Below are 16,367 nucleotides of genomic sequence, written 5' to 3'. Positions count from 1 at the left end.
CAGTGCAGTTCCTGAGGGAGCAGCTTTTTATTTAGCTTTTGCCAGAGCTTATTAGAGGGATCTTGTTCATTATGCCATCCAAACAACTCATATAAAGGTTTGTGTTTAGTATACCAGCAGTGAAATACTGAATGCAACTGCAATTCTTGGTATACTAGTGAGATCAATTCCACTGCTCATCGTTCTGTGATGTGTCTTTCTTCAGTCACACATGGCGACTGTATTCGGCGTCATGAGTTCTAGGCTCATTTTCACATGCGCCTTTCGATGAAGTCAAATCTGCCTCTTCAATAGTCAGTTTAGTGGAAAGCCATCACTGAACCAATAGCTCAAAGACCATTTCCTACATGGTTTTCGCCAATCGGGTAGTGTGCGGAAACTATGTGTGATGCATAACTTTAGCTACACCAGTAATCACACACCTAACCTGCCACATATAGTTATGTCATTGATATAGGCAGAAGATGTTGCGCATATGTAACAGTTAAATGTGAATGACCCAAACCTTCGCGAGCATATCGGTCACAACCATCCGGCAGCGCAAGTGGGAACACTTGTGCTATCACAAGTGAAAACAAGTAGAATAGTGCCACCATCTCAACCGGTTTGTCATGATTACCTTTCATACGAGTTTCTTCTTTGTATCGGATAGGCTTCCTATTTTATGCATTCACAGCTTTCACAACATTTACTGCCCTAACGAAGGCACAGCACAGATACCAGTACTGAAGGAGGTATATACAAGTAGAGCAGAGACCTTATGGGTGAGTTCAAAAATATACAGGTAAAACTACGTCCAACAACCTATTTTCACATTAGTAGATATACCACTGGCAATGAATGCACATGCAATAAGTGCCATGTGTGGAAGGTTGAAACATATGATGCCGAAAACCCTATTTACCTATTGAATATTGACATAAAGAAAAATTCCAGTCTATTTCTGTGTAGGAGGGTAGAATATCAAAGAGGTCCAATGCGGATTTTGTATGTAGTAGTAGTCCCCTATGAATGTGCTACTCAGGTTGTGCCAAACATAGCTATTGCATGTGCAAAACATTGGACAGTGCACCATGTGGATGTCTGACACATTAAAAATCTTTTCCATTGAAAATTCTGAGCTGTAAATGTGAAATGCATGCTGTTTTCAGCTACAAATAGCGCACATGTGTATATATATATATATGATCAGCACCACAAACAGCTGATGTGACAAAGAAATGTGTACACCTCAGGGTTATATTGCTTTTCATGGTGTCTCAGTTTACTTAATACTGTTTTGAATTTATAGATTGCTTCACATGTTTATAGCTAAAAACCACAGAAAATACTTGCATTGTGACAGCGAGGTCCTAGCACGCGCATTTGTGTAGTATCCTTCCTGTGCATTGATGTGACCTTGCACTATAGATGTAAAATGTCACACCTGCAAAGCTGAGTATCCACTCTTACATTTCAAACGCTTTTTTGAATACTCAGCAGTTATGCTTATAAGCATATTCTGACAGCCAATCTACACCACAATAATTTAAGCGCGATGTAAAGGGATGTTTGTGCATAGCCAAGCTGTTCCAGCGTGCCTGCAGGAATACAGCATTGTCCACTGGTACCGTGTCCAGGCATAACAGTTAACGACTAGTAAACAAAGCGGCTGGTAATACTAAGCTGACCCATATGTAGGAGCATTATATTATCTAACCCTGATGCAAAGTTACTTTCTGTGTACTGAATAACCGCAGGTTTGATTTGCCAAGTTATATTACTGCACACACAGCACTGAAAAAAGGTATGTACAATGCTGAGCAATGCGTCAAGGAATGAAAGATTACTTTTGATGTGTGGATTTGAATAGTAGATATGAATGCAGACCCTATTCACCAGTATGCGTGCTTTCTTCTGGAACAATCTTGCATTTGGCACATGGACTGAGCCACTGCAGCCTCTTGACTGCCAATTTATGTGCTCTCACAGTGCTAATGGGGGTATGATTCATTTAGCTACCCGAATAGTGAATAGGTAATGGAGCACAAGAATCTTTCAATTTTATGCAATGCACCTTCTGCATTATTCAGAATGCTGAACCTAAGGAACTATTCGCTGGTTTGTTATGCAAATAAAAAAATGACAATGTTTCCTCACTTCTTGTGGGGCCCTCTCATCCACCATATGAGCCTTCATATTATTATCATGTGCAAGTCAAAACGGCTACTAATTAAAGAATGCAAAACTACTAACAACGTCAATCTTTTCATACCACAAGAGGTCACTGAACTCACTGCGAAGCCAAGTCACTTGATAATTTCGGTTTGCTTTCAAATAAATACAGGCAGTGTCCAGCTGTTTATGATATGCTATGCATTTTTCATTTTCCTAAAATATGACTGTGCATCAGCTAGCTAGAGTGTTACTGCATAAGTGCATAAACAACATGCAGCCCATGCCCAACTAACTCAACACCTCAGTAGAGCTTACAATAGTTCATGGATCATGTGCATCCTGTGGGAGCTTATTTTTTATATGTACAGCAATCAAAATAGAACATGCATGTATGATGCTGACAGTATCGAACAGTCTGAAGTCGAACATCTTTGTTTGCTGCCATAGGTGAGAGAAGGAGCATGCCTGTCGGGGTACTGCTTAATTTTATGCGCTTTGGTAATGTGTATACATTGTTGAAATGTTAAATTAGGTATGTTAAGTAGTAAGGTGGCAACAGATTTGCCACCCAGGCTGGCAAGAAAGAATGCAATTGTTTGATTTCACTCAAAATAAGTTATCTTATCAGCAATGTAAGTTATTCGCTTTCAAACAACTACTCCTGTTGGAAACATCTCATTAGTGTACATACATCTGCATAAGGTAACCGCTATGCATACATATTGCTTTAAGCCGGTCATAATGAATTGTACATTCACTGCTTAACCTTCAATTCCTTGCCGCTTGAAGTTACGCACTTATGCACAAACTTTCTGTACACGGCGAGAACTTCATTCATCGCTGAGCACATCATTTAAGGTTGTGTTTTATTTTAAAAGTTTACAACCAGCATATATTAAATATTTAATATGCATGTTTAATGCCTCATCTTTGGTGGCTTTATATATGCAAAAAAAGGAAAGTACATTCCATGCATCCAAGTGCTTTATGCACTCCCTTAAAATTGGCCGAGTAAAAAAAAAGCATGAGCAAGCAAATGCAAGCATATCAGCGAGCTGTAGCCGGAGCCTGACGCGTACTAAATGGTAAACAGGTGTGTCTTGGCGACATACGTAGCTTTATTCCGCGACAGATGTGCGTTCCGTATTTTCGCAAGCTGTCACTAGCACTACAGAAACTGCGCAATCGCGCCGAACCCGGGGGTTTCTGACGAATCGCTTCCGGCGACACTATCACTTTCGCGTGACGTAGAACGCAGCACGTTGGGTAATTCGAGAGATCTTGCTCAACCAGCCAAGGCAGCGTGCACTGAAAGTAATCATTCGAGAATAGGTCGCATGTTGCGGCATGATGCTATTACAATAGATCTTTAAGAGGCGGCGCAGATAAGGTGACTGTGCTTCGAAGAAGCACAGTCACCTTATCTGTGTTTCGAAGAAGGATGACGGTGCCAATGCAACATCTGCGGTTGCAGAACGGAATGTGGCAGCCTAGAGTCGCATTTTCACCGTGACGCGGAAACTTGAAATCACATCTTCAAAAATATGCCAGTGTCGTCTGCTTCAGCTCCTCCTCTACGTAAAAGAGGCGATGTCTGCTGTCAAAGGTGTCTGTTGCCAATCTTGAACACCTTTGCTCCCCCGAATGGTTGCCAGCTGTCAGCAGGTCGCGTCGCCCAATAGCATTGCGCGTGCGATCCGCTCATGCGGATTGAGCGTGCTTCGAATTTTGCGACACCATCTGCCTTTTGGGCGTCCGCACGCGGGCGGACTAGGGCGGGACGGACGGGCGGATTGACCATAAAATTTGTACGCTTCAGATACTTTAGCAGATGCTATTAACAAAGTCCGATATTTGTTTTGGTGAAGAGTTACGATTTGTATTTTTATAAACTACACTATTTGGACAATTCTAATCAAAAAGCTCATGTTAGGGCCCTAACGCTCGCTCCGGCGGTTCCGGATATTATATACGGCCCGCGGGAAGCAGGGCCGTACTGCTGAGCACCTTGCCTGGCCGCGGCGTGTACTCCACCTCGTCAAACTCGCGGTCGCCGTCGCATATAACGCCTATGCTAGGCACGCGAGATATCTAGAGCCTCAACCGGTTTGCGTGAACGAACGTGCGCCTTCCTTCCGGGGTTTCTATGTATTAATAGTGCTGTCTCTATTTCTCCTGGACCTTGCATTGTCTTAGCCACTTCGAGTACATCTTACCGAGGCGGTTATTATAAAACAAAAGCACCTGGTCCCCCTGCTGAAACGCCTTTTCTTTCGCGCGCAGATTATACTGACTGGTGTATGGCCTCTGCTGGTTGCTCGTAGACAAGTCGGCCGCCCCAGCTGCTAACTGCTTTTTCAGTTTCTGCATGTACTGCGAGGGTCTACCTGCGACCGAGACGGGCACCTCTTGCTCTCCTGAGTACGTTCGTTTTAATATGGCGAGCAGGCCGACTCGTTCTCTACCATACATCATACGGAATGGGGACACAACTGTAGTATCGTGCGGGACTTCTCTGTAGGCCCACAACAGGAAGGGTACACATTTATCCCACTGCCTCCTCTCTTTGCTTATCATGTGAAACAGCATGTTTTGAACACTCTGTTCCACCCTCCACCACCCCGTTGCTTTCCGGATGGTCAGGTGTGAAAAAGCGAGGTGAACAGCAGAGGCTAGAGAGAAATTCATTGGTGACCGCAGCGGTAAAATTCGTTGCGCAATCGGAACAAACTACCTCTGATATCCCGGTTCTGCTGTAAACTTCTAGCAGCGCTTCGCGCGGTGCCTTAGCTTTTAATAACGTGAAGCACACGACCTCGGGCCAGTGGGAGCAAAGAACTACTATGCACAAGGCGTAGCGATGGCCCCGACTGGTCGGGGGTCAATCAACCCTATTACGTCTAGATTCACCTGAAATTGGTAATGCGGCCTTACTAGTGGCGGGATGGGCACTCGTTCACTTGGCGCCCGTGGCAACTGTTGCAGAATATCTGAACGTCTTTTTCGACGCCTGGCCAGAAAAACGCTAAACTAATTCTCGCTCTCTTCTTGCGACAGCCAAGGTGTCCTCCCCAGTGTGACTGGTGGAAAAGACTGAGTACTTCAGGCCGCCGTGTCCTTGGTAACACCAGCTGTTTTACTGGCTGTCCCATACGTGGTCGCGGTGGTAGAGGAGTCCGTCAATCAAGACCATGATGTCCATTCGGCATTTTTCCAGGCCCTGCTGAGAGTTGCGTCACTCTCTTGTTCCTCACGTAAAGTCCCGGCATCACCCCTCAGTGTATCCGAGCTACTGGGAGATTCTCCTTCTTCCCTTTCCACGATCGGATGTGATGTATGGGCACTGCTCGCGCCGGTAACCAGTTGTTCGGGAATAATCGGCTCCCCCTTTAGTCTTACGGCTGTAATCCGCTCTTCGTTTCTGCTCGGCGGGAGTTTGTGGGCGGCGCGCAAGACTCGTTCCGGGTCTGTTGAAGCGTGCTTCAGTCCTCTGCTGAGAGCCCGCAGCCCGCGCTCACGCCCACCCTATCATCGAGTGCGCACAATACTGGTATCGCGTCCTCCACTTCGGAAAACACAGGTTGGCCCCGTCTTAGCGTCAGCGGTAGCTCTACTAGTTTCGCTTCAACTCGTTCACCAGATGCTGCAGGGAAGGTTACGCTGCCGTGCGACTGTGCTAATTCCTCTGGTACAGAGCTTTCGCGAACTACGGTTATCTCTGCGCCCGTATCCACTATTGCCTTTATTTTTCCGCCCCTGCACTTGACAGCTGCGCACAACTAGCGGTCACCCGCGGGTGTGTTCTGCAGCGAGACCCGAGCAACGAGCCTTTCTGCCTGCTCCTGCTGGGCGGCCATCTGCGCCAGCCTTTCGCGGATGCGCGGACCATTTGGCCTAATACGGCCAGACGACCTGCACTCAAAACATATTGTTGGCCTCTGCTGTCCTGCGGGTGGGTATGGCAATTTTGGTTTCGTCCTCTATCTTTGATGCAGTCCTAAACCACTACTGTTGCGGTTCTCAGTTGCCTTTTCCGGGCCCTTACTGCTGGCATCCCGAGGTTGCCCCTTAGACACGTCTATGCAGTTGTGAGAGTTCTCAAAAGTTTGTAAGAGTCTAGGGATTTCTGAGGCCTTGTACCACCCTGCACCCTCTCGCAGCCTGAGGTATCTGAGCGCCTCGTCCGACAACACTGTCTTCAGCTGGTCAGCTACCAATAGTTCTAGCAGCTCCGCAAAGCTTGACACGTCCCTAGATGCCACATAAAAAGTTAAGTAGCTCGCAAGACTAGTCGTGAAACTCTTCCACGTCTTGGCCTTCCTCTGCCATATCCTTAAAAAATTATTTTTGGCATTCAAGGGGAGACAACTGAAGCTCATCAGGCACGACCTGCTTTAAGCTACATAGTCAAGGTGTTGCAGAGGAGTCAAACGTGTTGACAAGTACTCAACGCGCTCCGCTAGGAGTGGGAAAACTATCTGACCCCAACAGCTCCGCGGCACCTCGTAGGCCTCCAACGTGTGCTCTACAAATTCGAATCATATGGGAACCTCAGCATCTGCAGGAAATTTGGGGAAAGCACCCACCAAGATCTTTGAATATTTGCGCCATTCCGTGTTTCTGTCATACTCAAGTGCTCTGCCACTTGCTCGCTGGTGATGCTGTACGTGCCTTGGCGAGCTCCAGTTGAAGGGCAAGTCTTTGGTGACGTTCCTGAGCCATATTTAGTTTCAACTCCATCATCCGCTGGGACAGAAGGGGCTCATTTTCACTATTACTACTACCACTCTCACCATCTTCATCCTCCCAGTCGTTCTGCATGATGATTAGCTCCGCTTCCCGCAGTGACTGAACAGTACGAGGAAAGGAAACTCACATTTCAGACGTGGATCGCTGGTGAATTAAAATCCAGGTTTGATCCAGGAAGTCCAGGATGAGGGTCCAGGTCCAGGATGAAGGTCGCGCGAGTAGCTCACATGCCTACTTTAGCAGGCTCACTTCGTTAATTTCTTAGGTGATGGGCTGATTTCGGCTTATGTTGCCATACAATTCTCGTATTACCCTTTGACATCAAGAAGTATGCGCACTAATCCATTCATAATTTTTCTTGTTTCCACCTCGATCGTGTCTAGCGTTTATTTCTGCTGTTTCTCGGAGCGTTCTACCAGTGTTCTTCATTCTACTTTTGCAGTCGTCTGCATAGTGTTTTGCTTAGAGGTGCAGCATTTTGAAGACTGATACTTTATTTGAGTAAGCCGTTCGAGCGCCAGCGTCTTTGTCAGCGGAGAAGATATTCAGATGCATAATCTCATGTGGGGACCACCTCATAGATCCATGAGTCCCCGATTATCTTTTCCCTGATATTAGACAGAAATCACAAATATGGTCTTGAACATACCTGTCACAAAAATCAAACTCGCTCGCCGATCTGGCTGCCAGGCGCAAGCCAAAGAAACACAGGGGTCCGCTTTACGCTTCGCCCCGGCCTACAAGCGAGAGCTTCTTGTACAACATTTATTTATTCAGGGTTGGTCAGCCCGAGCAAGGCGCTCGGGTGTCGGTGCGTCGGCAATCACGAAGGAACTCGTTGAAGGGTGATAACAAAGCATTTAATCATATACAGGACTGATCAAGGACAATAAGGGGACAAAGAATTTAACGAAGGAACAAACGAAATTGACGAAAAGCACACACAATTCGAAGCGCGACCAGAACACACAATAACCGCGTAGGGTTACAACAAAAGCAAACAAATGAGTTTAGAGGTTCACGAGTCATTGAGAGTTGAAAGAAAAAAAGAGGACAAGCCGGCAGACAGAGCATATTGGAGCGCGGGCGAAGAACGGACAAGGCTCGGGAGGTAGTCGTTGCGGCGATGGCTCAAAGGCGGCGGGCCCGGTGTGATGAAACACGCGCCTTGCTGGCAGGAATTCGGCCCCGCACGCGGCATGACTCACACAAGCTTCTTCGCTGCTCGTTTCCAACCGACTGTGTCCCTTCTCACGGAACTGCTAACGAGCCGGCACAAGACGCTGGTCAAAGACAGTGCTATGCCCAGCGGTTATTTAAGAGCGTCTTCCTCGGCGCCGCCGAAGACAGCATGCACTCTGTCGATTTATGGCCTGGCAGTCCCTGAGATCCCGACCAGCAGAAGCGATCGAACGGTGGACACAGAGCGCACAACTCTCTTCACCGTGCACTGTCCCTGCTTCGCTCTGGTAACCCGACACCGCAGCCAAGCCCCGACTCCGTGAAGGGGACAGCGAAGCCGCATTCGAAGAACAGCCTCTTGCGCGGCTCACAAAGCCGACCGTCTCCAGATGCCCTTCGACCCTGGGCGGTCCTCTCAGCCCTCTCTCGCGGCCTCCTCCCATAGCTTCTGAACGGGAGGCCCGAAACAGCGCACTTCAAAGAAATTCATATAACACGGTTGGCGCTGGTCTGTGACAATACCACTGTAGATAGCCTTGGATAAACCACTTACAGAACTTGGCGCATTTTGGGGCACACACCTCAGGTATAAGAGAAAACACTTTAGGGAGCAAAGATAATGCCTGACACCCAATCAACACAAACCGGCCTCTCCCTATGACCTTTGTGACAAGGGGTGTTCGCACTCTTGTGTTCTACCGAGCATTAAGTGATGATGCGCTGGGTCAGGCTTAGATAATAAGTGGAAATTCGCCCTTTACGCAGCAAACTGGGCAGCTAAAATGAGAGCGAGCCGGAAAAGTCTCGTCTCTTGAAGTCATACTCCCTCCTGCCCTTAAATACAACTTGTGCCGTCGTAGCAGAAGTAGTGTGGTTGCTGAAAGTGCCTCCTGCAACCACGCAAATGTTGCCGTGGTTCACTTCCTTGGGGGCATGTCAGCCCCAAAGGAAGTGAACCATGACAACATTTGCGTGGTTTGCACCAGAGAACGCCGGTGTCCTATTCCCCGACACCTACTTTTCACAGCCTTTCGGCACGACTATCGGACGGTCACCTTCGTAGCCACGACCTCCGTAAACAACCACTAAAGTTTTTCTTTCTTCGTGTTTTAGTTCGTTCTCGGCTCTTCCTGAGCCGATGCACTGCTCTCTGATTCGGTATACCGGGACTAACGATGCTGGATGCCAATAACTCGAACTGTTTATTTACAGGCAGGTAGTAACGGTTACAATGGGTATATAGCAAACAAGGAAAGCCCGTTCACATTTACGAATGCGGCTGAGCAAGGCCTCGGAACAGTCCGTCGCTCCGATCGGGCACCTAACGAGATCGGTCCGTCGTCTCTCAGGCCTTAGCTCACACTGCCCGCTCAGTCGCGCACATTATCACCCCCCAGCCGCTGGACCATGTCCCTGGGCTGCGTAACTCGCACCGGCGGTGGCCGCCGCTCCAGCCCCCCGCAGCGCCTCGGCCAGACGCAAACACTCCCCAAAGGCACCCTGCTCCAGATGCCTCTACAGCGGCTCACTGCGCGATTTATGGCGCTCGCCAGACCCAGTGCGCGAGAACCCCTGCCGCTCCCTTTTTTCGCAGAACAGCGTCCGGCCACCGCCTTCCCAAAGCAGGCGCTTTCTGGAAGCGGCCAGGGTGCGAGCCAGCAGCACAACATTGCCGTGCAACACATACACAAAAATACAGTGGGCCCCAGTGAAGTCGGGGAAGCACGCACTGAAGCAAAGAAAAAGAATGCACACATGAGCTTCACTAAGCCGAACATTCACAACGACCTTACACAACTCTTTTTGCTGGTGTAGTACACACTAAACAGAAAAACACCCAGATGGGCGTTTATGGATTGTCCTCTAGAGCATTGTCATCTGTACATTTTTTTGCTCCTATTGAGCAGGCATACAAGAAAACACCCATTTGGGTGGGCATTCCTTCGGCATAGAGCGGAAGTACCATAATATACCCACTTTACCTCCATTTGAATGGCAGGTTATGCAGGCCACAGTGGGAGTTTCATCATTTCAAAATGTGACCATTTGCGATTAAATTGAGGTGCCATTTAGGGCCTTCTTTGGTGTTAGGGAGTTTAATGAAGGAATAAAGGCATTCTAGTTTACGTGCAGCAGACACGTAACGAAATGCTTGGTGGCGCTGGTAACGCGCTCACACAGCACCCGAGGGGACACCTAAGGCCGAAATGTCGGACGCCGGCGTTCAAAGCTCAAGGGAACTTGGTCGCCCTGGAAGCGCTGCCCGAGCAGGCGTTGCGCCTGCTTGGAGCCATCGGCGGCGTGCGACACTTTGGCCTGATGTAATCCGTTAGCCACTGTGCAGGCGCGGCGTCCCGCCACGGAGCATTTCACCGCGTGCTTACCACACGTGAACCAATCGATGGCACATTGTCATCGCTCAATTGACAAAGTCGCGCCCATGCGTCGTGCAATGGCGAATGAACCCGTCGCCGCACTTCTACATCTTTCCCTTTCACTGATCACGGAGCCCCTCTTTGTGAACTATGTGCTCATGCAGTCGTCCTCACGAAAATGTTAGTTATCGGTAGCGCCTCCGAGCCCACCTAACGCCCTCGAGAGCAGATGCTATTTGCGGAAAGGAAAGATACACGAGACAGGCACACTGAAAAAGAAAACTTATTATAGACAGAAAATGTAACGGATATAGTAAGTTTACTTTCTGGCAAAAAGAAATCTGCCAGTAAAAGAACTGTCCGGATTTAAAGAAAAAAGAAACACTGCATTGTAAACATAGCAGTAACTAGTTTTCTACATGTTCTAACACAGTGAAATTTGTAAACGAATGCTAATTTAATAAATTGCTTACTGACATTCTACACTTTTGCTGAGGCTATCTATTGAGCTTGGAGGAATGAAGCTACCCAAAATTAACAGTGGATTACATAATACTGCCGATCAGTGGTATTCTCCATGGACTAGCACAAAATATGATAAATACCGCAGTACTAAATAGGTTGGGACTCATCGCACAAAATGGGGGCAAAATGCGAAAACACCCCTGTGCTTAGATTTAGGTGCACGTTAAAGAACCGCAGGTGGTCGAAATTTCCGGAGTCCACTACGGCGTGCCTCATAATCAGAAAGTGGTTTTGGCACGTAAAACATCATAATTTAATTAATTTTAATTAACTCATCACACAAACTGCTAAATAATTTGGTCTAGTTAGTGTGCTGCATTTCCGAGCAAGCTACTAACAATAAAGGTATAGTATTTTACAAGACAGAACCTCCATGCGATTATGAGGTACGCCTTAGTGAGGGGCTCCGGATAAAGTTCTACAATGTGGGTTTTATTTTTTCCTGCACCTTAATCCAAGTACCCTGGTATTTGTGGATTTGGTTCCTATTTAAATGCGGCCGCCGTGGCCAGAATTCGATCCCTGGCTCTTTTGTTCATGACTATATTAGTGGAAGTTCCAAACAAGGTCCCTCATATGCAGGGCATTTCAGCTAACTTTAGCCGGAGTTTAAAAATATGCCGATGCACTCTAAGACGACGCGACCTGATGCATGTTGCTCACTTTTGTATGTAATGTGTCATGGTACTTTTCGTATTTTGCTTAATTAAATAATTAGTTAATATTAATTAATCAACATCTAAAGTAACGAAGCTAGGAAAAAATTTCCAATTAGAATGTTGCAGAGCGGTTTCTAAACAGTTTCTACCTTTCTATCTATTAGGCATTAGTGTTCTTCCGCTTACTGCAGAGGCCCGAGAAATAAAGAAAAAATACATTACACATCCGCTTCCGCACCGTGATTTCAGCGCTCCCAAACGCTCCGCGCGCAAACGAACATAGAATTTAGCCGGGTGCGCTGCCCCTGCGCCTGCTTATCGCTATCATCAGACGGCGCGATGGAAGCACATCGGTGCCGTAAATCGCACAGCCAACGCCTGCGTCATTGCACTGTCACCTCTTAGCGTCAGCACACCCTGCTAGGTGCTACGTTCGTTTGTGCGAGGTAGAATGCCACTTACCCGGAAAGTACTGATCTGTCGACAAAGTACTCAGTGGTTTGGTATATCCACGCTTTATGCTATAACGCCATGCGTAATGAAAGCGCCCTGGCCGTGGCAGTAGCGATGGAGATGTTGTCTACGTAAGAAACTGGACGAAAAGAAATGTTCGAAATGTTTGTAAAAATTTTAATCAATGTGGTATCTGTAATGTAAAAGACGCGAGCACAAAATGCAAAGACACCTATCAATACATCAAAAAAAAAATATACGCAAATTTTTCTTTTGTCATGAGCACCAAAACAACAAGCTGAAATGTTGTGTTGAGACATCAATCAGTACCTCGTGGCGCCCCATTTGCTGCGACGACAGCTGCCATTCCTGAGGGTACCAAGTTATACAAGGCGGTCGTTAGGGATCTGTTGTTCCTCAGACGCTCCCGACAGTCTGCGAAGAGACTGACCCGCCAGCGCGCTTTTCAAAGGAACCCACACATTTTCCATAATATTGTTACGTAGGAAGACGCAGACGAAAAGCTATGTACAAGTATATTTACAAGAAAATACGCTGCGCTTGGCCAAGAGGAACAGCCCTCGCTAGCTTCTAATCGTCGTCGTCGTCGTCTTCACACTGCTCGCCTTTTCGTGATCGCACATATTGTTCCGTAGCACTACCCCCGGCTGCAAAAGCGCCGTCCCGGAGCGACTAAAGATCGGACTCGGAAGCAGTGTAGTAGGCCTTGAGCCTACTGACATGCACGACATCACTAGATGCCAGAGGAGAGGACGAGGTTGAACCCACAGGAGCAATTTCGTAAGTCACAGGCGTCACCTGGCGCAGTACGCGGTAGGGCCCTGTGTATCGCGAAAGGAGCTTCTCTGAAAGTCCGACGTGACGAGAGGGCGACCACAGGAGCACGAGCGCACCAGGCGAAAACTGTACGTCACGATGGCGGGCGTTGTACTGACACTGCTGAGTGGCTTGTGAGGCCGTCAGTCGAGCACGGGCAAGCTGGCGTGCATGGTTGGCGAGGGCGATGGCGTCGCGCGCATACTCGCTTGTTGAGATCGTAGCAGGAGGAAGTGCCGTGTCTAGGGGCGAGGTAGGTTCGCGACCGAACAGTAGATAAAATGGAGAAAATCCGGCGGTGTCGTGCCGGGAAGAATTGTACGCAAATGTTACGTAAGGAAAGGCAATGTCCCAGTCGTGGTGGTCTTTGGAAACGTACTTGGACAGCATATCGGTAAGAGTACGGTTTAACCGCTCTGTCAGGCCATTGGTTTGAGGATGGTATGAGGCAGTCAGTTTGTGTTGAATGGAGCAGGAACGCACAATGTCAGCGATAACTTTCAAGAGGAAGTTTCGACGACGGTCAGTAAGCGCTGTCGAGGGGCGCCATGAAGCAAGATAATGTCACGCAAGAGAATGTCCGCGACGTCAGTGGCGCATCTGGTAGGGAGAGCCCGAGTGAGAGCGTATCGGGTGGCGTAATCAGTCGCGACGGCTACCCATTTGTTCCCAGAGGATGACGTGGGAAAGGGACCAAGCAGATCTAATCCAACACGAAAGAACGGTTCCACAGGGATGGTGATCGGCTGGAGATGACCGGCAGGTAGCACCTGAGGTGTTTTCCGACGCTGGCAGGGATCACAGGCAGCAACATAGCGTCGAACGGAGCGAGCGAGACCAGGCCAATAGAAGCGGCGGCGGACGCGGTCGTATGTGCGGGTTACCCCAAGATGTCCTGCAGTGGGTGCGTCATGCATCTCAAAGAGCACAGTCTGTCGTAGCCGTTTTGGCACGACAAGAAGGTCAGAGCCGTCAGGGAGGAAGTTCCTTCGATACAGAATGCCGCCCTGGAGGACATATCGGCCAACGGATGCGTCGGGAGGTGTAGAGCGCAGACGCTCGATAAGTGCTCGCAGCGATAGGTCTCGGTACTGCTCATCGGCGATGTTAGCGAAGGCAGACAGAGAAAATTCCGTTGACGCTACTACCGTCGGCGTGGTCAGGCTCGTCGACCGGGTAGCGAGACAGGCAGTCAGCGTCCTTGTGTAGTCGGCCAGATTTATAGGCGACAGTATACGAATATTCTTGGAGGCGTAAGGCCCAGCGACCAAGTCTTCCTGTAGGATCTTTCAGTGAGCATAACCAGCAAAGCGCGTGATGATCTGTGACAACGGAAAAGGGTCGGCCATATAGTATGGGCGGAATTTCGCAACCGCCCAAACTAGGGCCAGACACTCACGCTCAGTGATGGAATAGTTGCGCTCCGCGGGTGAGAGGAGCCTGCTGGCGTAAGCGATAACACGGTCGTGGCCACGCTGGCGTTGTGCCAGTACTGCGACAATTCCGTGACCGCTGGCATCAGTACGGACTTCGGTAGGCGCAGGAGGTTCGAAATGGGCCAGAACGGGAGGCGTTGTGAGAATGTCGATTAAACGTGAGAATGCAGAGGCCTGGAAAGGGGCGTCTTTTTTCAAAAGCTCGGTTAGTGGTCGTGCTATGGCGGCGAAATTTCTCGCGAAACTGCGGAAGTACGAACAAAGGCCGATGAAGCTGCGCACATCCTTGACACACTTCGGAGCAGGGAAGTGCGCAACAGCATGGATCTTGCCTGGGTCCGGTTGCGCTCCGTTCCGTTCGCGTCAACGAGATGTCGAAGGACGGTAACCTGGCGACGGTTGAATTGACACTTCGATGCATTGAGTTGCAGACCGGCTCGACCAAAAACGTCCAGGACTGCTGAGAGGCGCTCGAGGTGCGTAGGGAACGTTGGGGAGAATACGATAACGTCGTCCAAGTAGCACAGGCACGTGGACCATTTGAAACCGTGAAGAAGGGAGTCCATCATGCGTTCAAAAATGGCAGGGGCGTTACATAGACTGAATGGCATCACTTTGAATTGATAAGGACCATCGGGTGTTAAAAAAGCGGTCTTCTCGCGGTCGAGATCGTCCACGGCAATCTGCCAATAGCCGGAGCGAAGGTCAATAGAGGAGAAATAGCGAGCACCGTGGAGGCAGTCAAGGGCGTCATCAATCCGAGGTAGGGCATACACGTCCTTTTTGGTAACCCTGTTAAGGTGCCGATAGTCCACGCGAAAGTGCCATGAGCCATCCTTCTTTTTGACCAGTACAACAGGTGACGCCCATGGACTATATGATGGTTGAATAATGTTCTTGGCAAGCATTTTGCCTACTTCTGCGTGAATAACTTGACGCTCAGTTGGTGACACTCGATACGGGCGGCGATGAATAGGAGGGGCATCGCCGGTATTAATGCGATGTTTGACAGCTGTAGCGTGGGCCAAAGGACGATCGTTAAAGTAAAAAATATCGTTTTAGGAAAACAGAACGCGGTAGAATAGAGTTCACGAGCGTGCTCGGACGGCAAGTCGGGCGCAATCATTTTCTGTAAGTCAGCGATGGTACAATTTGCAGACTGCGATGGTAGAGGAGTATCGGATGAAGTGTGTACTGCAATGGATGCTACTAAGTGATCCTCGAATGAGCAAAGCTGGGCCAGAGACATCCCGCGTGGCAGCACTTGTGTCGTCAAGCCAAAGTTGACCACTGGCAGGCAGACGCAATTCGCCGTAATAGATAAAACTGTGTGAGGTACTGTGATCCCGTGTGAAAGGAGGACGTCTTGCATAGGGGCCGCGATGTAGTGACCGTCGGCAACTGGTGGTGAACGTAGGTCAACGTAGGTCAGTGCCGAAGGTGGCAAACGAACGAAGTCGACGGAACTGAGGCGACTGGGGTGTGGTTCAGCAGGATACAGAATAGGCAGGTCAAGGCGGAGAGTACTGGCGGAACTATCGATGAGAGCAGAATGTCCGGAGAGGAATTCTAAGCCGAGGATGATGTAGTGGGGATAGTGGGCGATGCCTGTGAATAGCACGATTGTCGAGCGATCGGCGAAGGAGACGCGGGCGGTACACATACCAATTACGGGGGCTGTTCCGCCATCGGCGACACGGACAACAGGCGTCGTGGCGGGCGTGATAATTTTCTTGAGCCGGTTACGAAGGTCAACGCTCATTACGGACAAATGCGCCCCAGTGTCTATGAGTGCAGACACAGAAACACCGCCGACTTGCACGTCAAGAAGGTTCAGATGAGTGGGCAACGTCAGTAGAGGATTTGGCGGCGTAGGGAGAAATGCAGCGTCACTTGGAGGCGCTGCATCGTCTAGTTTTCCGGCTGGGAGCGGCGTCCGAAGGGAGTCGGCGAATGAAGCGACGGAGCTGGGGAGAGCGAGATTGTCGTCGTTG

Source organism: Dermacentor variabilis, chromosome 3 (assembly GCF_050947875.1).
Source record: "Dermacentor variabilis isolate Ectoservices chromosome 3, ASM5094787v1, whole genome shotgun sequence".
NCBI lineage: Eukaryota > Metazoa > Arthropoda > Arachnida > Ixodida > Ixodidae > Dermacentor > Dermacentor variabilis.
This window is presented reverse-complemented; position numbering follows the sequence as displayed.